Below are 20884 nucleotides of genomic sequence, written 5' to 3'. Positions count from 1 at the left end.
TCTTCGCTAGGCCCCTCACACGGAGTGAGTAAGGCTGTCTCATAGAAGGTCGTTTCTAAACACAGCAAGACTTGACATGTCAATTGTTGTAGATGTGAGTTTGTTCCTTGTCTGCGTTGACCTAAAGTTTTTGTTTAAAAGACAAGTAACACCTCTGTAGGTGGAGCGGCCATTGGTTCGATTCCACTTACAGGCTCTTCACCGAGCTAGTGCGAACAGCACCCATAGAGAGGCGCATGCCTCGATGATGAACAGGGCCAAGCATTTTAAGGGCAGTAGCTGTCGCAGACTGATATGCTATCATCCCAAAGTCTTGGCGTGTACGTATGAGGTTTGTATACAAATTGATCCAGCACACCTTGTCACTTCCCCACGTAGTGCGTGAGAGCACTTTTACAAGATTCATGGCTTTTATGCACTTGTTTTTTATATAATTGATGTGTAGTATGAAGGTTAGCTTGGCATACAAAATTAGGCCTAAGAACTTGTGTTCAGTGTTTTGCGGAAAAAGGTTGCCCATGCAGTTGGATATCGGTTTCAGAATTGATACCTCTCTTCCTGGAGAACAAAACACATTTGCTTTCCTTGCATTAATTCGGAACTTGTTTTCTCCTGTCCAATTGGAGGCTTTGTTCAAACCAAGATGAACCTGCTGATCGAACCTGGCCAGACTACAAGACTTCAAACCGAGCGGCACGTCATCGACATATGTGCATTAAAGATATATTTCGAGGGACGGAGAAGCACAAAGAATTCATTTTCATAATAAAAGGTATACATCTAGTACACCACCTAGTGGCACTCCTGTTTCTTGGACAAATGTTTGGGAAAGAACACTGCTCACTCGAACACGGAATGTCCAATTTGACAAGTAACTTCCGATTACGGTAAACATTTTGCCACGCACGCCAAAGTGGGCAGGTCTCTTAATATTCAAAAGTTCTATGTTGTATCGTAAGCCTTTTCAATATCGAGGAACACATAGAGAAAATACTGTTTGTGGACGAAAGTGTCTGTAATCTGTGCCTCAATACAAACAAGCTGGTCGGTGGTAGATCTACCTTCTCGAAATCCGCACGGAAATGGGTAGAGAAAATTGTTTGTTTCAAAGAAATGTACAAGTCAGCAGTTTATCATTTTTTCGAAAAGATTTCCCAAGCAGCTCGTAAGTGCAATAGGCCTATAACTAGAAACTGAGGTAGGGTCCTTGCCCTCTTTCGAAATGGGAATATTTAGAGCCTCTTTCAAGGAAGTGGGGATGGCGCCAGAAAACCAGACAGCATTGTAAAAGCAAAATAGAGTTTTTTGCATTTTCATTGGTAGGTTTTTCAATATTTCGTACACCACACAATCAGAACCTGGGGCGGAATGATTGCAGGAGCTTAGTGATGCTTGGAGCTCAGCTATGCTTAGAGCTTGGTTGTATGCTTCGTGTTTTGTACATTCGTGTTCTCGTTTCTGCTTTTCAATTCTTGGTTTGTATCTTTGGAAGGCTTCACTATAGTGTGATGAGCTGGACACTTGTTCGAAGTTTGCGCCGGGGAAGTAAGTTTGCTTCATCGTCCAAGCTGTCACCTTATGTATTTACTAGAGCGAGTGAATGTACTTGTCTTCCTGCCATTCACCTAACCATGTTCCCGACATACGCCTCCTGTGCAGAAACAGCAGCTGTTGAATACCGAACAAGTCCCTTTAATCGTACAAGAACACTGGCAAACTGATTAGATGGGATCCTCGTCTTACTCCCTTGCTGCGCGTGCTCCTCGTTGTTCTCTTGGGGCTGCATATTCAATGCGGCGTTAGCCCCCCTCCAGAGAGCAGCGTCCCGATGCTCTTCTATGGAAGACGGTGCAGCACATGTATGGTGCAAATCAGTCCGAAAAGTAGGGCTTCATTCGCACAACGTGCACGTTTTCAGTTTTTTTTTTTCTGGCGAGTTGTGGAGGGGCTGTAAGGAACGACCACGTAATTAACGTCACTCAGGCGCTGTAAAACTGTGTTGGGGCCAAAATACCTCTTCAGCAGTTTTTCAGACAGTCCCCGGCGGTGGATAGGACTCCATACCCAGTCCTTTCACCGGGCCAATAGACGACATATTGGTGTCGCAGAATATAACGTTAGGCATCGTAATTTTGCTGCTAGTTGATTCGGACGCGTGCAAGCTGCCTTGCGTCTTCTGCTTTTTCGGTAAAAGATGCTGCGTCCAAATAGATGTCGTTGCAGTCGTGCAGTAACATGGCGTCAAGCATCGTCGTCACTTCAAGGCCATGAAGGAGACTGAACGGCGTTCTTCGTGTAGTTTCTTGCTGCGCTGTATCATAGGCGAACGTGATGTACGGTAAAATGTCGTCCCAGTTCTTGTGATTCACGTCAACGTACATACTCAACATGTCGGAAATAGTCTTGTTGAGGCGTTCTGTTAAGCGGTTGGTTTGTGGATGATAGGAAGTTGTTTTCCGATGGGTTGTTCCACTGAGCTCAAGCACAGTCTCTAGGAGCGCGGCCGTGAAAGCGGTACCTCGATCCGTTATTATGATTGTTGGAGCACCGTGCCTCAGGACGGCATTTTTTATGAAAAATTGTGTGGTTTCAACGACTGTGCCACTTTAAAAGTCTTCGTTTCCGCGTAGTGCGTAAGATAATCAGTGGCGACTATTACCCACTTGTTTCCAGCATAGGATGTCGGACAAGCTCCGACGAGATCCATTCCAATTTGGGCAAAATGTACCGTGGGCACCTGAATTGGCTGTAATAGTCCAGCTGGTTTTAACGGTGGCAATTTTCGTCGTTGGCAATCATGGCACATGCGCATGTAATGTTTCACAATACCTGTAAGTCTTGGCCAGTAGTATTTCTGTTGGATTCTGGCCAATGTGCGGGTGTATCCGAGATGACCGGAGGTTGGCTCATCGTGGCAAGCACTAAGTATTTCCTCACGGATGGACGTCGGAACAACAAGTAGGTGGGTGCTTCCTCTGGGAGAAAAGTTCTTCTTATAGAGAAGACCACTACATAAGCAGAATGACGGCAGGCTCCTAGCAAATCCTCTAGAAATGGTTGTTGTCCGGCCATTCAAAAATTCAATAAGGGGAAGCAACTCACTGTCTTCCTTTTGCTTGCACAAAATTGTAGTGGTGTCGACGACTACTACAAACGCCATGTTGTCATCTGTGTCATCGTCGCGCTTTATCGGTGACATTGATAAGCAATCGGCGTTGGCGTGCTGCCGTCCGGACTTAATCACGACCGTCATATCAAACTCTTGAAGGCGTAAGCCCCACCGTGCAATCCGACTAGACGGGTCTTTCGAGTGGGTAAGCCAGCAGGGAATGATGGTCGCTGACTACGTCGAAACAACGACCATAGAGGTACGGACGAAACATCATAACCACCCATACGACAGCAAGGCACTCTTTTTTCGTTAAGGAGTAGTTGGACTCGGCGCGGGAAAGCGTTCTACTTGCATATGCGATTACACGCTCGGCTGAGTCTTGGCACTGGACGAGTACTGCGCCTAAACCCACGTTGCTGGCATCTGTGTGGACCTTGGTAAGAGCATCCTCATCAAAGTGAGCAAGCACAGGTGGTGTCTGCAGGTGTTGTCGGAGATCGTCAAATGCCGCTTGTTGATCGTCGCCCCATGTGAACGAAACGTCTTTTCTTGTGAGTCGTGTTAACGGCGAAGCCATGTGTGAGAAGTTGGCAATAAACCTTCGGTAGTATGCGCGTAGGCCAAGGAAACACCTCACTGCTTTCTTATCAGTTGGCACCGGAAATTTTCTGATGGCCGCAATCTTATCGGGATCAGGTTGAACACCTTCATGGCTCACCACATGGCCTGAAAATTGGAGCTCCTTGAAACCGAAATGACACTTCTCGGGTTTCAGTGTCAGGCAGGCAGACTTTATCGCCCTGAATACCGATAGCAGCCTGCGCAGGTGTTCCTCAAATGTTTTTGAAAAAACGACCTCCACCAGATAGACCAGACATAACTGCCACTCAAGGCCTGACACAACGGTATCCATTAGTCTCTAAAATGTTGCGGGGGCTGGGCAGAATCAGAAGGGCAAGACTTTAAATTCATAAAGCCCATCAGTCGTTACAAAAGCCGTTTTTTCTCTATCACACTCGTCGACCTAGATTTGCCAATACCCACTTTTGAGGTCCATTGACGAGAAGTAGCGTGCATACCTCAGCCTGTCGAGTGAATCATCGATGCGCGGTAACGGGTGCAGGTCTTTCTTTGTCACATGGTTCAGCTTGCGGTAGTCGACGAAAAATCGCATGCTTCCGTCTTCCTTTTTAACCAGCACTATCGGCGATGCCCAAGCGTTTCTTGACGGCTGGATTACGTCATCATCGAGCATTTTCTTCACTTGTTCTTAGATTGCTTCACGCTCTTCCAGTGCTACGCGGTATGGGTTTTGTCGTATTGGCCTTGCCGTCTCCTCCGTTATTATCTGGTGCTTCGTCAGCGGCGTTTCACTGACCCTCGAGGTCGATGAAAAACAGTCTTTGAACTGGTGAAGAAGACCTACTAGACGCTGCCTCTGAGCTGGTGATAAATCCGTGCTTACGTCAATAGGTGGTGGTGCTGACGTGGCTTGCAGCTCGTCCTGTTGTACTACACAGCACTCGCAGATTTCGGTGATCTCGTCGAAGTAGGCAACTGTAGTGCCTTGTGTAATGTGTCGTCGCTAGTTGGTAAAATTCGTCAACAGAACCTCCGCTTCACCGCACACAACATTGAGGATACTTCTGGCAATCGCAACACCGCAAGAGAGTAAAGGCGTCAATACTTGTTCAGTGATTCTATCTCCAGTATGCTGCGCGCTGCACGTGACCGAAACAAGGCGGCACCATAACGGAGGTACGGTCACATCGACAATGACTCGCAGGGATTTTTGGTGTAGCGCTGCGCCTTAATCCGCTGAAAAGGTCAGTCCACCGTCCGGTATATTGAGTATTGCACCAAATTCACGCAAGAACAGTCATCTTTTGTAGCGGTGCTACTCATGATTTGGCAATCATAAATACAACTTTCATAACTCAATTGAAGTCTCTTATGTGAAGGTAGAGCACGACGCCATACGCAGCTGTGCTTGCATCGCTAAAGCCATGTATGGCAACACGAAATTTGTTGTGCTTAAGAAATTGGCCAAATGTCTCTGAACTTCCAACTGACTCACTTTTAGGAGGCCTTTCGTCAATGATGTCCATTTCTTTAGAATAGACTCGAGCAGGGGCGCATCCCAGATGTATTTTGGTAGCCACAGACTCTGTATTATTAACTTTGCCACCAGAGCTAATAGCGCAAGGAATCCGAAAGGATCATACATAAGTGAGGCAAAGCTTAAAATCTTTCGCTTCGTAATCCTTGGCTCACTTAACGATTCCAGCATCTTCCTTAGCGAGGGCTTTAAAATATATTTGTCGGTATCTCAAACAAGTCCAAGTATCTTTTTCTCGTTTCCTAAATCAAACCGTATCCTCAAGTCTTGGCGGTTTTCATAGTTTCGTCACAGTTCCTTGTAAAAATTGCCACGCATGCCACGTCCAGCATAGTTTCTACCTTCGGGGCTGCTTTGCATTGCATCGATTAACACGGTGCGCGGATTAGGCTGTTTTTGTATGAAATTTGTTTTCTTTTATTTTGGGGAGGGGTGTTCTGAGGGAATGGCGAGTGAGGTGAGGAATGGGGTGCGTGAAAGAAAACTCAAGTACGCTAAATCTTCGGCATACGTAGAAATTGCTTTGAATATTTTTAAAGCATTAACACGATGGCATCGAAAAGCTTGTTTCGCCAAACCAATTGGTGTTGGTATTGGCTTCGTCGGTTTTAAGCGAAAAAGTCACTGTTGTACTTGACCTAAAAAGCTATAACTATTCAAATAACATAAATAATGAAAAACTGCAGGTGGGAATTGAATTTGGCCTGTCTGCATAGTAAGCAGGTGTTCAACCACAGGGCCACAATATTTCTTAGTGCTGCTTTGGAAAAAACAATATACGAAGGTTATGTAGCTGAAGAAGTCTTCTTGATAAATAATATTTCGGCCTGGTGTGTGCCGGCAAGCCGTAGCCAGCCGGAAATGGCAAAGAGGACAAATACGAAGTGTGTGACAGCTCTTCATTGACGATACACGTTCGCGCCTTTCCGCCAAACTGCGCCACGTCTGTTTCTGGCTTCTAGATGGTGCAGGTGTGCAGTATGAGAACCGTACAGGTATTTTAACATCATGGAAAGACCTCCAACGCCAGATTCTTGGAACATGAAAGTGTTCTAGAGGCCTGAAGCTCCACGTTCTGGAGAAAAAGGATTCATGCATCGTCCACAACTTGGCTAGAGATCACCCTCCCGCACAACTGTTCCAAGCTTCTGGTTTCTTTTATTTGGAGACTACCAATAGGCATAACAATTTTTCGAAAAACACACATACAAGTTTCCTTCATCTATGAAGTCTAGTAGGGAATGGTGGTGTTGTGCACGAAGCCAGCGATCGAAGTCGGGTGGTCGGCCAGGCCTGAGGCCTGTAACACGAAGGTGACACCGACGACTTAATTGTAGACCAGTGCAGGTCCACAGTAAGTGTGAGTCAGTTACATCTTGGATTGGGACGTCACAAAATTCGCATGATGTGCCATGCGGGCCTCGGTATTTTTGCATCCAAAGGATGGTCACGAATGGTGTAAACATAACCCCAACACGAAGCATCCGCAACGTAACCTCCTCTTGGCAGGTTAAACCACTAGGAAAGTCTGATCCACAGGGATGTATAAAAGCTCGTGTGGCACGTCGGAGGCTTTTTTTTCTCGGAGCATCTGCCCTTGGGCATCCTCAAGAAAATGTGGTAGTGGGTATGGTGTACCTTGATGGTGGGTTGCCAAATGAGCTTTTACAAGGTCTGCTGATATCCCAATGGTTTTCAAAACTTACAACTTGCGCCTTGTTTTTCGCTATCAGTATGAAATAAAGAGGAATATTTCAATGCCGGCCGATTTACCAGGGTTAGGTGAATATTCTTCCTATTATCACTTATGCTTCATGAATACATTCGAAACAAAAAATCCGCGCAGAAACTTCTGGGCCCAGATGCCACAAATAACTTTTCTTTCTGTATTAAACCATTTATCGCAAAATGGTTTCGTATTTCATCTTACCAGCCTGCGCTGCGTGTTTTCTTTGCGAGATAATTGAAATGTTACTTTTTAGCTTTCTCTTTGACGTAGTAGTCTACTGTTTTCCCAGAATTGTATGTACGTGTAGCGTTCTTTTGATGAGGATGTAAAGGAATAACGCATGCTTTTTCGTGCTTTAAATTGCGTGCTTCAGTTTATGTACGCTATCACTGATTGCTGAAGTGCAACCGGCCGGGAAGCCTTGTTAAACTCGCAGGAGCTTTTTGTTCCAAAGACCTCTACTTGCTGAAGTGGGAAATATTATGATTGATTGATTGATTGATTGATTGATTGATTGATTGATTGATTGAATAATTGATTGATATGCCAGCCCTGACCATCGAGAGAGAGCTGAGCGCGACATTTAACCCCGCATAAAAATACCGAATGAAGGAGTTGCGATGTAGATCGAAGACATCACGCGTCTTTTACACCAAGCTGACCCTAGCATGCCAGAAGAAAAGAAGGGGCGTTACGTCCCGCGTGGGGTGAAAGAGCAGCTTTTCGGAGGGCTTGTGCGCAGTCTACCCAAGGCTGTGGTTGAATTTCTCAAAGAAGCCGTCACCATCGAAAGCACTCTTAGGCACCGGGCTACATCAGGTGAACGACACGTCAATGCTTCGACTACGGACTACTTCGGAGCTTCTGGTGGCCAAACGAATTTCTTCTGAAAGCTCATACGCTGAGTAATCTGCGAAGAACTTCGGAAGCTGTCTTTGTTCTCGCAGCTCACGTTCTCTTCGTTTTCCAGCGTTGTCCGAGGTGAATTCCAGCAAGCCTTATGAGAACCGTCTTTTATGCGGAATTATGAACCACCCAGTGACTTTCCCTGCATGCCGTATGCTAAAGCTTTGCGGCAACCAGTTACACCTGCAATTCCCCATCCCACCGTGGCCCCAGCCCTGCTGCAGACGGTGGAAGCGGTGCCATATTACAACGCACCTCGACCGGCCTCGCGAAAATCAGACGTCTGGCGTGTACCAGTGGAAGCTCTCTCTGCTTCCACTGTGGCGAAGCTGGGCATCTGTACGGACAGTGCTCTTACCGTCAACGTAGACCACGTGGATTTTCGGTGAACTCACATCCACCCAGGTTCAGTCAGCGGCCACCTGAAATCAAAGATTATGTGGCTCACCAGCGCGGACATTCGTCATCCTTGCGCTACTCACGCTCCCCAACACCATGGTGACTTTCTCCTAATCGACGTACCTATTCGAGCATGGTGCACTGTCGGTTACCCCGTCCACCCCGGGCAAACTAACCGCAGCGACCTTCAGGGGCGAAGCCTCTCAGACTGGAGAAGCTCAAGGCGTCTCATCGGCGCTTCCCCAAACCGACAATTCCTCGACGACGACGGCAGCAGCTGGTTCCGCGAAGAATTTGTTAGACACTTCAGCGCTACTCGACGTTCACAAAGTGAGTGATTAAAAGGACACTGGTACGGATTTTTTTTATAATAAGTGAAAAATAGGCTGCCCTTCTTGAGGATGTGATGATGCCTTGGAACCTAAGGCAAATTCGTACTGCCGGTGGGCTCATCGTCAGGCAACTCTGCGTCGGCACAGCACGAGCACAGATTTGCGATTCTACCTTTGTTGTCAGCTTGAGCGTTCTCCGTCAGTGTTCTCGAGACCTGATCATTGGCATAAACTTCCTGAACGTGCACGGTGCTAATATTTACTTTCTACAACGCCTTGTCACGTGTTCAACTCAAAGTGCCACACCAGAGCACGAACTCAGCCAAGATCGAATATGCGTGCAAATCACGATGCTGTGATGGTACCACCACGCGCAAATCTTATGGTTCGAGTGGCGTGTAACGAAGGAGCACACGGTTAAATAGTCGCAGAGAGCAATCAATTCCTACTCCTTCTTTAAGGTGTCTGCGTAGCACGAAACCTATAGTAGACCGCCAGGATGTACACTGCGAGGTTCTTGTTACAATGTTCAGCAATAAGCGCAGACACCTTTTGCCCAGTACTGTCATCGCTCACACCGACTCAGTAACTAATGTGACTGAGAGCTTTGCTTCGGAGGCAACTGACAATACTGAAGCACTTCCTCGGGCGTCGGCATACCTCCAACGCTTCCTGACGAAAACACACGAAGGCGGCACGACCTGTTGCTGTATTTCCACGGCTTCTTTGCACATTTGTAAAAACTCGCCTGACATCAATTATCAAACGCCGTATTGATGACGCGCACCCTATAGAGCAACAGCCTTACCACGTTTTACCAACTGAACAAAGTGCGATTCAAACGCAAGTGAAGGAAATTCTTCAAATAGGTGTAACACAGCCCTCAAGCAGCCCGTAATCATCGCTAATCCTCTTGTAAAGAAAAAGAATGGAACACTTCGCTTTTGTGTTGATTGTAGGAAGCAGAGTAACGTCACAAAAAAGGCGTGTACCGATTTCTTCGAGTAGGCGGTTCTCAAGACAACCTCAGGCGAGCAAATTACTTCTCATCAATCAACCTGAAAATACGTTATTGGCAAATCAATCGATTTCAACGATCGGGACCACAAAAAACCTTTGTAACTCCTGACGGCCTGTATAAATTCCGAGTGCTCCTATTTAGCCTCTGCTCTGTTCCGGCCACTGATGAATACCCTTTTTGCTGGTGCTCAACTGGAAAAGTTGACTTGTTGATTTTAACGATGTTGTTATCCATTCGGCAACGTTTGGCTAGCATTTTTCTTTGCCTTCGAAGTGTTCTCGAAGCTATACGACCCGCTGACCTGACCCTCAAGCCTTAGAAATGCCATTTCGGCTTCAAAGAACTCAAGTTCTTTAGCTTTGTTGTGAGCGCTGCAGGTGATAGGGCCGATACGAAGAAGTCTGCCACTATGGCCGCTTTTCAATCTACTATAGACAAAAAACCTTCGACTATTACTGGGTCTCAGCGCACATTATCACCGCTTTATTGAAAACTTCTCTAAGATTGCGGAGCCGTCGATCAGACTTACACCGGACGGCACTTTTTTTCTGTGGACTAATGAACAAGTGACTGCCTTTCCAGAACTGAAACATCGATAGTCTTCTCTACCTGTATTTGTTCATATCGATGAGGACCCTGACGCAGAGGTGCGCACTGACGCAAGCAACACTGGTCTCCAAGCTATTTTGGTGCGAACACAAGATGGGTCCGAACGAGTTATTGCCTATGCGTACCACACTCTGTCACAAGCCGAGACCAGCTATTCTACGTCTAAGAAGCAATGCCTCGTGGTAAGATGGGCAATTACAAACTTCAGGCTTTGTCCCTACGGTAGCCCATTTAAAGTTGTGACTGATCACCAGGCTTTATGTTGGTTGGCTATCTACCAAGACCCCTCTGGGCGATTAGCACAAGGGAGTCTGCGAATTCAGCAGTTCCATGTCTCCATCGTATGCAAGCAAGATAAAAAGCGAAAGGATGCCAACACGCTATTAAGAGCACCTCTGGAATTGAACCGTTCATCTGTAGAAGACAACAGTAATTTAATGGGGATTCTCAGTATGTTACACGTCACCAGTCAGCAACGAACAGACCTTGAGTTAGGGCCCATAAGATCTTTTATAAGGCAGCACGGCATCTATCCCTCCTCCACTTTTGCGTAGGTTTTGGTCTCTTTGCTTACGAGACAGCATATTATTCAAGAAAAACACCAGTGTCAGCCGCAGAGCTTAGGTTCTAGTCGTTTCTCAAGACATTCGCGATGACATCCTATTAGCCTGCCACGATTAGCCGTCATATGGTCATCCGGGCTGCTCTTGGACGCTCGACCGCGTACGACAACCACATTTCTGGTCTAAACTGGGAGCTTGTTTCAAACGTTGTGTGAAAGCATGCCGCGAATGTCAGCGTCCCAAGTTACCACTTGTAAAGCCTGAAGGCCTTCTACAAAACATCAACCCACCGCGTACGCCATTTGAGCAGGCTGGGATGAACCTTCTTGGACCTTTTCCTTTGTCATACTCCGGAAACAAATTGGTCAACGTTGCAACTGAGTACTTGGTGCGTCACGCTGGGACGAAGCCACTGCCAAGCGGTATGGCATCAGTGATGGAGGGACAGCGTTTGCGGAAAACTATCGAACATATTCAAGCTCTTCTACAAGAACCGCCGTAAGACAACCGCATACCACTTTCAGAGTAACGGCTAGATAGAAAGGCTGAACGAAACGCTGGAGGACGTGATTTCTATGTACGTGGATGTGCAGCATAAAACGTGGGAGGAGATCCTGCCGCACGTAACGTTTGCGTACAACACCGCAACCCAGGAAACGACAACATTCACACCCTTCCACCTCGTTTATGGTCGAGGCATGCAAACCAATCCAGACGCCACGAATCTTTGTGCCATTGACCAGAATGAGCAGTTAACTCTTGATGCCGAGGACTACATTCAGCGTGTGGAATATGTGCGTCAACAGGCTCACGTGCATATAGGATAGCAGCAATGTGCAGATTCTCGAAAGTACAATACAATATCTACAATTGACAAGTTGCCTATTGACCTCGCGACCAAGTTTGCGTTTCAACTCTTCTTAGACAGCATGGTCTCAACGAAAAACTCTTGGGCAAGTACTTCATACCCTTTAAAGTAGTACAGTGGTGAATGAGGTCAACTCTGAAGTTATTCAGGTGGAGGCTCAGCAATGACCTAGCCCCAATCACAACGCACAGAAATTGCGCATGACATCTGCCTCGAAATCATATTTTACTTGGTTATACTCGCTTTATTGTGCCCGAGAAGCAAACATTTTGTTTTGTTTGCCGTTGTCCGTTGGATCTTCAAAGAGCTGTGAACTGTGTTATTTATTTTTCTTATTATCGACCAGAGACTACTTTTTTCACGTGCAAATGCCTTTCGCACTGTGCGTATAGTTTATTTTTTTCTAAAGGGTACTGGTTCCCCCTTGCGTACGAGGATCATGTCGATGCTCTAATCAGAGGGGGAACAACGCCTCCTGGTGTTGTGATTCCTCAAGCCGTGGCCAGCCGAAAAGGGCGAAGAGGACAATAAGGAAGTTTGTGTTAGGTCTTCGTTACTAAGGACCATTCTCAGCCACAATTGAGCATACACATAAGAATATGCATAAGACATAGCCTTTTTCGCTTCAGAGACGCATATACATTCATTATATACTCGCTTACAATCGTATGTGCGTGCCATTGAAAAATGGTTAAAGGCTACCTATTTATGTCTTAATGTTGAACGAAAATTATTGTTTTCTCTTTGTATTACGCAGTTATTATCAGATTAACTTGCAACCTGCAGAATATACCACAAGAGAGATTCAATAAAATATCTGGGAAATATTTATCACAGCAGGCTCCTTTGGCATCGACACATTGAATACGTTGTCAAGAAAAGAATACGGGCGCTAGGAGTCATACGAAGGCTATGCAATAGTCGATCAAAAATTCGGAGAGATTCGTTATTTATATTATACAACATTTACGTACGCCTCATTTGAGAATTCGCATGTGGTTTATATTCGGGTACTCCAGCCTGTAGATTGTGTCCTCTAGTGCTCCTGGAAAGAGGGGCTCGAAAATTATCCCTTAGATCATCGAAAGCGATCGCCAATAATGTTTTGTGCTGAGACGCATGTCTGCCCCCTCTTTTGTGCAGGTTTAGAATACTAACGGTAAAAAATTTTCTGAATCTTTATGATTGCCTCATAAAACTGAATTATTTTATGCACCAGCCAGCGTTACTTTTTTATCTTATTGTCCACGGTTTTAGGCTCCACAGGGGGGATACGTACAGTCTCTCGTTGCTCCATTAGATGCTAAACTGTGTGAAATCCCTTTCATTAGCAATGGAAGGGATTTATCCAATAATTGGATAAATTGGCATTGGATGGTGATAATATCACCTGACGCCAATGAACGCAGTCCTGAATTCCTCTGTACCGAGGTATTTTCACGGATTGGGTGGCCACCTCAAGTTTCGGTTTCTGGCGCCTTGAACTATACAGCCAAATCGACAGTGACAGGCAAGGTCTTGAAATACGCCCCCCCCCCCCCCCACGTTTTCAGTGGCATTTGGCAAAGTTTCACCGCCAGCCTGCGGTGACGGAATAAAGAGCTCTGGAACGTTCTGCAGGTTAACAAAAAACATTTTTATTCACAGTGCACCACAAGTTTTCGGTGCCTGGTGGTGTCGCCTTGTCCGAGAGCCTTTTGGAATGGAGTGCCTGAGCGCTTTGATGCTTCGTGCATGTGGGTATTACTTCTTAGGGGGGACGTTGAATTGAACCCCGGTGTCACAGAACGAGCACTAAAAATGGGCGCGCCGCCAAGTTCTTGCGATAACGCGCGGGAGAGAGGCCGGGAGGTCAAAAGGAAAAAAAAAGAAAACAAACATCCAAGGCTCCCCGGGCGCGCGCTCTCCCCTCGGTAGCGTGGCTTCGCCGACGAACCTCCTCACCCCACAACGGCGGCCGAGCAAGCACTGGATTTTTCTAGAAGGAAAGCGGCGTGGTCATACCGAGTTGAGTCATCCGACGTGGAGGGCATTCCAACCGTCTCGCCCTCTTCCCAGGCTTCGCTGCGTATCGCACCGACGAAATGACGAGAACCTTCTGGAATCTCGCACGGAAGGTATTTAATCGAGCAGCCGAGACGAGAGATCAGGAGAAGACGGAAGTTAGCGCCAGAGCGCGTAGGGATTCCGCCGTGTAGTCGGCGAAGGTTTTGTCTGTAGCGACAAAGCGGGAGAAGAAGATGATTTCCACCTGAGGGGTGTGAAGGCTCGAGCTACAGGCAAGAGCGTGTGTTTACCGCTATCGAGCGAAGACGCGTAGCAACAGCTGCGTGTGTGAAGCCGACGTGTTTTCGGCGAAGAAGTTTGAAGCTTGGAGAGTGGCCAATTGAAGACGCGAGGTTTCCTGGAAGAGAAACTTCGGCGAGGTTATCTGGAAGAGAAACTTCGAGGGCTGCGGAACGACAACAACGCTGGACTTCGAGTGAGTGATTCTCGGAAGAGTATCATCTAGACTTTGGTTCCAAGAACTTTGGACTGAATAGGTTTTCTATCTCTTTAGTCTTTAAGTGTCTTGGCTGTTCAATGCATGCGACTGCATTGTAGTGCGTATTGTTGTCTGTGTCCGTTGTTTCGAATGTGGCTGATTGTACTGTGTAGTACGTTGTTTGATTGGTGACGTATTGTATGCAACTATTGTGGAGTGTGCACTCTTGTGTATTGTTTTCGATCTGCCATTATTGAGAATATAATTTCGTTTGTTTATCAACTCTCGGCTCTGACTTGTTTTTTGGGCCACAGCCGGCGTCCGCTGGCGCGCCAAGAAGGACCACCTCTAAATTGTCCACGCTTTCGTGGTGCGGTTCGGGGGCCGATACTTCGGCCCTTGGAGTTAGCCCGGCGATAGCCTCCCTAATTAACGGGACCGGTGTGACACCCGGCCCTAATAATTCTGCAGTGCAAGAGCTACTTGAAGGTCAAAAAGAAATGCTTGAGGTGATGGGAACAATTAGCAACAAGCTGGAGGACAAAATTGTTCGTACGGATCAGAGGTTAGATTCAATTGAAATTGAATTGAAGTGCCTTGCCGATAAAAGCGTACAATTTGAACATTGTGAGAGAACAGTTCATCGAATATCGACAGGCATTGTTCAGTTGCAAGCGAAACTCGAAGATCTTGAAAACAGAAGCAGACGTATTAACTTGGTTGTACATGGCTTGAGAAAAAGTACTGGTTAAATGGCCGAATATCTCCGTAAAACTGTTCTAGACGACATTTTAGCTGCTAAAATAGGTGTCACCTTAGTGAGTGTTGAAAGAAATTGCTGCATTGGAACGAAGAAGCGGGGAAAAAACAGACCAGTATTACTACAGCTTTCCAACAATCAAGAAAAAGCTGAAATCTACAAAAATTCACACAAGTTCAAGAATTCTGGGTTAGCAATCAGTGACGACTATTCCAAGCACATGCGTGAAAAAAAAGCACTTACCGGAATATGCGAAATAAAGAAAAGAAAGTGGTCAAACAGTGGAACTTTATTTTGATAAGCTTATCATTGATGGTAGAACTTACACTAGGGATAGTGATGCGCGGCTGTGGCAAAAGTAAGACGCTCGTGACGTGATAACAAAGAAGTGAGACAAAAGCCCCAGATGCCCGAGATATTGACCTTCTGATGATGAATTGCCACAGTGTTCAGAATAAAGCTGATGATCTGGATAGGGTTATCAAGTTATTGAACGCTGAAATAGTTATTGCGTCAGAATTTTGGCTTTATGAAGCAGTTTCGAACTCTGAAATGTTCCCTTGCAATTTTCAAACATATCGGAAAGAACGGTCAACGCATGGGGGTGGTCTTTTCATTCCTGTAAAGGATTCTTTGATGTCCGAAGAAATCACCACAACGAAACTGAATCTGTTTGGTGCCGCGTAGTACAAAATTATGGTTCTAGTTTTAATGTTGGTGCTTTTTATTGGCTTCTGTCTTTGAACAGAATGTTATGCGTCAGCTGAGAAAACATTCCTGCACGTTTTCCAAAGAGTGTGTCGTTCTTGCTGGTGACATTAATTTGCCCGATGTTAATTCGAATAACGGTAACTGTGTCTCAAAATCTAATGCAGCGATATATTGTCAATTGAAAACGTTGAGTGACGGGCTCGACCTCGTGCAGTATGTCTTAAGTCCTACGCAAGGTGACAACACTCTGGATTTGTTGTTTTGTAATACCCCTGATGTCATTAATGAGACACACGTTATTACCGGTATTAGTGATCACAACGCTGTCTTTGCAAAGCTAACAAGATCTCGTGTATATGCAAATAAATGTGAATTTAGGAGAATCTTCTTTTATAGTGAAACAAGCTATGAGCAAATATCAGTGGTACTTGAGCATCAATTTCTGTTCTTTGAAAGCAGTGCAGATGAAGCAACTGTTGAGCAGCTATGGCAAGTGGTAAAGGAACGCATTACTGGGCTAATTCGGTGCCACGTCCCAAGCGTCTCAAGCAATAAACAAGCAAAACAAAGAAACCTTGGATTATTGGACATCTTATTCAGCTTTTCAAAAAGTGCAAGAGGCCCTTTTCCCAATATAGCCAAAATAAAACCCCTGAAAATTTTATTAAAATGAAATATCTGACAGCACTTTATAAAATTAAACTGAAAGGAGCCAAGAAAAAGTATTTTAAGAGTTTGGCCGCTGACTTTTTATAAGAATAGGTTTTGGAAGTGTATGAGACGATGTGGTAGTCGGAGAAGGTTTGTCCACTAAATCTACGTTACGGTGGCAATATTGTATCTGAGTATAAAGATAAAGCCACCCTTTTCAACAACTTTTCTAAATCGCTTTTCTGCCCTGCTATATTGTCTCATACACTTCGTGATTGTCGCGAATAAAAAATAATAATTTTTGCCTATGGCAGACGTAGAGCATTCATTCAATGGCATAGTGAAGTTGTTACAGCAAATGGATTAAAGTAAAGACTGGACCAGATGGCTTGTCACCAAGAGTTTTAAAACATTGCCCGGAGGCAGTAGCTTGTTATATTTATGTTATCTACAAAAAATCACTCGATGAAGGCTAGGTTCCTGATGACTGGAAAATAGCTATTGTTGTGGCCATTTTCGGTCTGATGCGGGATAGTATGAACACATTGCCAGTGTTCTCAGCAGAGCTGGAAGAGCCCTAGCTTTTTTACAAAAAAAAATCCTAAACACGTAACCAAGCAATGTAAACAGGCCGCATATTACGACTATGTTAGACCAATACTGAAATGCGCCTGTCCTGTGTGTGATCCGTTTCACAAAGTACACATTCATCCACCAGAGCGCATTCAGTCGATAAAAAGCAAGATTTGTTCTGGGAAAATATGACCGAACTGAAAGGTCTCAATATATGGAAAGAGAACTTCATTGGCAATACTTACAATACCAAAGACGTAGTCTAAGATTGGAACTATTTTATTCAATCTATAAGAAAACAGGCAATAATCCTTTAGAATACTTAAAACCAGCGCCTTTCGTCATGACCACACATTCAAAGTACGGTCATACAGCACCAGAACGAATCTGTTTAAGCATACTTTTTTCCGCAAGCCATTGTAGAATGGAGTATGTTCCCAGCTGATTTAGTTGTCTGCAAGGCTGCGTATTCATTCTATGAGGCACTGTGCCCCCCGCAATAATGCCTACTGCGGCTAATCATTTATATAAAAAATAAAAAAGGCAGAATCCGAAATTATGTTTGATGACATATATCTAAATTTTGAGAAAATGTTGTCGACACATTTAATAAACAGGCTTCTGCAACATAATTTAAAAGAGATCGATGGATGAATGAATAATTTGATTATGGTCCTTCGGTGCGTGCGTTTAGCGCGCAGCGGGCCACTCCCACGTCGGGGCAGAAAGACCTTGCTCCTCTGCCATCTCGCGGGCACAATGGACCGCCCAGAGCTGTGCTTAAAGGTCCGAGCTAAATATAATTATTTTATAGCTACAGATGCCTCGCAATCAAAGAGAAATATGGCAATGACATTGCCTCTGAGACCTTCAAGTGGTGTTTCTCACGAAGACTACCCGATTTCTTGTCAGTATTTTTGGCAGAATTCACGGCGGTGATTATGGCATTAAGAAAACTCAGCCCACCATCTTCAAATCTAGCCATAGGTACCGATTTGTTGTCTTTGTGTTCGGCGCCCGCCTCCAATAGTGACTCGTATTTATCACGCACGTTTCACTTTCTCGTCCCAACTGATATAACTTTAAGGAGATTGGTCTGGGTTCCGGGACACGGGGAAATAAAAATGAATGAAATAGCGGATGCTCTAGCAAATGCCGCTCTCGGTGGTTCGGTGCTTTCAGTTATTCCCACAGCCGCACTCATAATACGTGACAGATTTTGAAGGCATACCATATTTTAAGACTGTGGTAAAATATTAATAACTCACCGGAGGGAGTCTCGACACCTTTTGATCCTTTGGCATATGAAGTTCTGGTCAACACGCAAAGATGTTAATTTTTTTGAAACTACACTGCAGACTTCACTACAGTGTAATTAATACATGCATAGAGCTGGTTTGACTCGTTCCCCTCTTTACTCATTCTGTAACAAGAACAAAACAATCCAGCAATATTTTTTATCGCGTAGCCCCTTCAAGTCACTGACGAAAAACATTCTTAAAGGGGCTTTTATTTGAATTAGATTGGATTTATTAACTTCTAATATTCTCTCCTTGGAAGTCTCCTTATTAGGTCATTCTCACGAGGATATCTGTTTTGCTGTAAAAAGATTCCTTATTGAATAAAGGCGGTTTTGATTGCAAATCTCTCAATTCGTAAAATTTTATTTCTTTTAACTATTAAATCATTAGATTTAAAATATTATGTGATCCACTATCTTAGTGAACCTTCCTTAGCCAATCCCCCAGAGTGATTGTGCACTATGCTTTTAGGCCATGATTATTATCACCATCGGTTCATTCGCGATACACGTTCGTGTCTTTCCCTCGCTGTTCCTGACATGTGTCCACAGTCCTTCGTGTGTGACATTATATTGCGTGGCAGAAGCACAGAATCACGCCACACGTCAGAACAGGTGAATTGAGCAATAAGGAGATTTTTCGAAGGGTGGCCCATTACAAAACGCTGATATATGCCAAATCATCGTCAGCTTAGGAACCATTTGCAAAATGAACAGCTGCATGGGATATTGTGTTCCCCTATTTAGCATAGTGGCCCACTCACTGATTCGCAAAACGAATAATTATGACCTAGTGGGCCCTTGACTGTATCTTTAATGAGTATTCAATGGTACTTTCAAACGGCCAGTGTTTCGCGCACTGTCGTTTCTTTCTTTGAGGCGAAGTGGAGGCATGCACCGAGAAGTGTGGAAGTTCGGAAAGCGATGCGCACGAGACACGATTACTTTATCGTGATCTACTCGCGAAGGCTAAGCTCAAGCGTTCAACATTTTTCTGTTCTTCGCCGACCTTGTTATTGAAATCAAAGTGAACACTCTCATATGAAAACGATTCAACAGCGTGTCAGCACCTGTGCTGGGCGAAATTGGTAACTGTGAGCGTTGCAGCCTATGCTCCTGGTGCTAGCTGCTTGACTGGTTGGTTGGTCGGTTGGTTCCTCTATATTTCAGCGCAACCTACTCTACGGGACCAGCTCAACTGAGTCACACGTCACCATTACCATCTCTTTCTAGTGCCACCTTGGAGTAATGGGTAACCGCCATGAGGCAACAACGACAGCAACCAGTGATCTTTAGCCGCCATTATTGTCCACACGTTCAAGATATCATTGCGTACCGATCACTGCCTTCCCCTAGCCTCCATTGGCAAATTCTTATTGTCAAGAGCCTTCCGTTGTGCACCGTAACTGCCCGGCAGCGCAAGCCCTGATCAACGTGAGGTCATTATTCAGTGGTTCGTCATTCAGTCAGCGAAGAGTCAAAAGGTGAAACACGCAACATGACGGGGAATGCGCTGGAGGACTTAGACCGAAGACGTGGCAGATCTTCACACCTTGTACGTGTGGTAGCATCCACAAAAACCATTCAGACTCGCGTGTGTCAGCTATTTCATCATGTTTCGAAGTACAACAGCCTGCTGTGGTACTTGGAGTTCAGCTGAGAGAGCTCGACGTCTCCGACGGCGGGAGCATGCAGCTCATCAGCATTCGTGAAGTCCACTTCATTTCACCAGGCGATAGTCGTTGCACCGAAGCTCAGAGGGTGGCTGAGAACTTTTTAGAGGATCTTTTGAATTCACACAGTTGCATGAAAACTGTGGACATTAATTCAGTCATCGCGAGCAACGCTTCTTTGCTCAACGCTATGATGAAGTCACCATCTCTAAAGAGAGTGAGAATACAGGGACCACTAAATTTTCAGCAGGAGGCACTTGTAAGCTTATTTAATACGATTCGCCGGCTGAACAAGATAGAGCAGCTTGAATTTCTTACGCAATCCACATACCCTCTACATCAGCTAGTGATCTCGGTGCTCGATTTAATCCGGTCTTGAACCAGCCTGACGTCTCTTGGATGTCGCACACTTGCAGGTGAACAACCTATACACGAGGCTGTTGGTGGATATGCTGGTGCAGAACAGCACAAATACTAGTCTCGCTTTGGGGACTGCATTTTATCGTCTGGTTTTAAAGGCTCAGCTCGCAAGTTCGCAGAGTATTTAACTAAAGAAAACCAGACACCCAAGCACTTACCTCTCAGAGCAGATCATTTGGTGGATCGGGAAGGGCTCAACATTGTGGTGCAAGGCATCGCACAAGCTTCTGTGCTAGAGGAAGTTGTCGCGTACTTGAGATTGATGGAACCAGAAGAGATGGCGTGTTTCGCACAGGTTGTCGACTCTAGCCAGACTGTGCGCAGTCTTACCATGACGCTCACGAACTGTTGTGAGCGTTTCATGACGACGTACTTGGACAAACTATTGCTTCGCACAAGGCGAACTAAAGCGATGCTGCCTTGGATTTCAGCATTAGCGAAAAATACTCTCCTCTACAAGCTAGTGATAGACTTGCAAGGATTCTCTGTGGAAGAGTGCTGTGAATTTTTCTGTGCTGAGGCAGCGAGCAACACGCTGCAACGTGTGATAGTGCGTAACATCACCGTGTTTAAGGACCTGCGGGAAGCATTTGGTTGTATGAACTCACATTTGCTTTCACGGAAAGTGCTAATCGACGACCTGCACGTGAGGC

At 45.4% G+C, this 20884-nt stretch overlaps 1 protein-coding gene across 4 annotated transcripts in view; it reads left to right on the top strand.

Annotated features, from left to right (window-relative positions):
* The window catches only part of LOC119185270 (uncharacterized), a 112786-nt gene extending 112000 nt beyond the window's left edge, over positions 1-786 (top strand). For all 4 annotated transcript variants that reach the window (XR_012893782.1, XR_012893783.1, XM_075886734.1 and 1 more), the window contains one exon: positions 627-786. The gene's annotated coding sequence lies outside the window, so the exon portion shown is untranslated. The remainder of the gene's footprint in view (positions 1-626) is intronic.
* The last annotated feature ends 20098 nt before the right edge of the window (positions 787-20884 follow it).

This window comes from Rhipicephalus microplus, chromosome 1 (assembly GCF_043290135.1).
Source record: "Rhipicephalus microplus isolate Deutch F79 chromosome 1, USDA_Rmic, whole genome shotgun sequence".
NCBI classification, from domain to species: Eukaryota; Metazoa; Arthropoda; class Arachnida; order Ixodida; family Ixodidae; genus Rhipicephalus; species Rhipicephalus microplus.
This window is presented reverse-complemented; position numbering and strand designations above follow the sequence as displayed.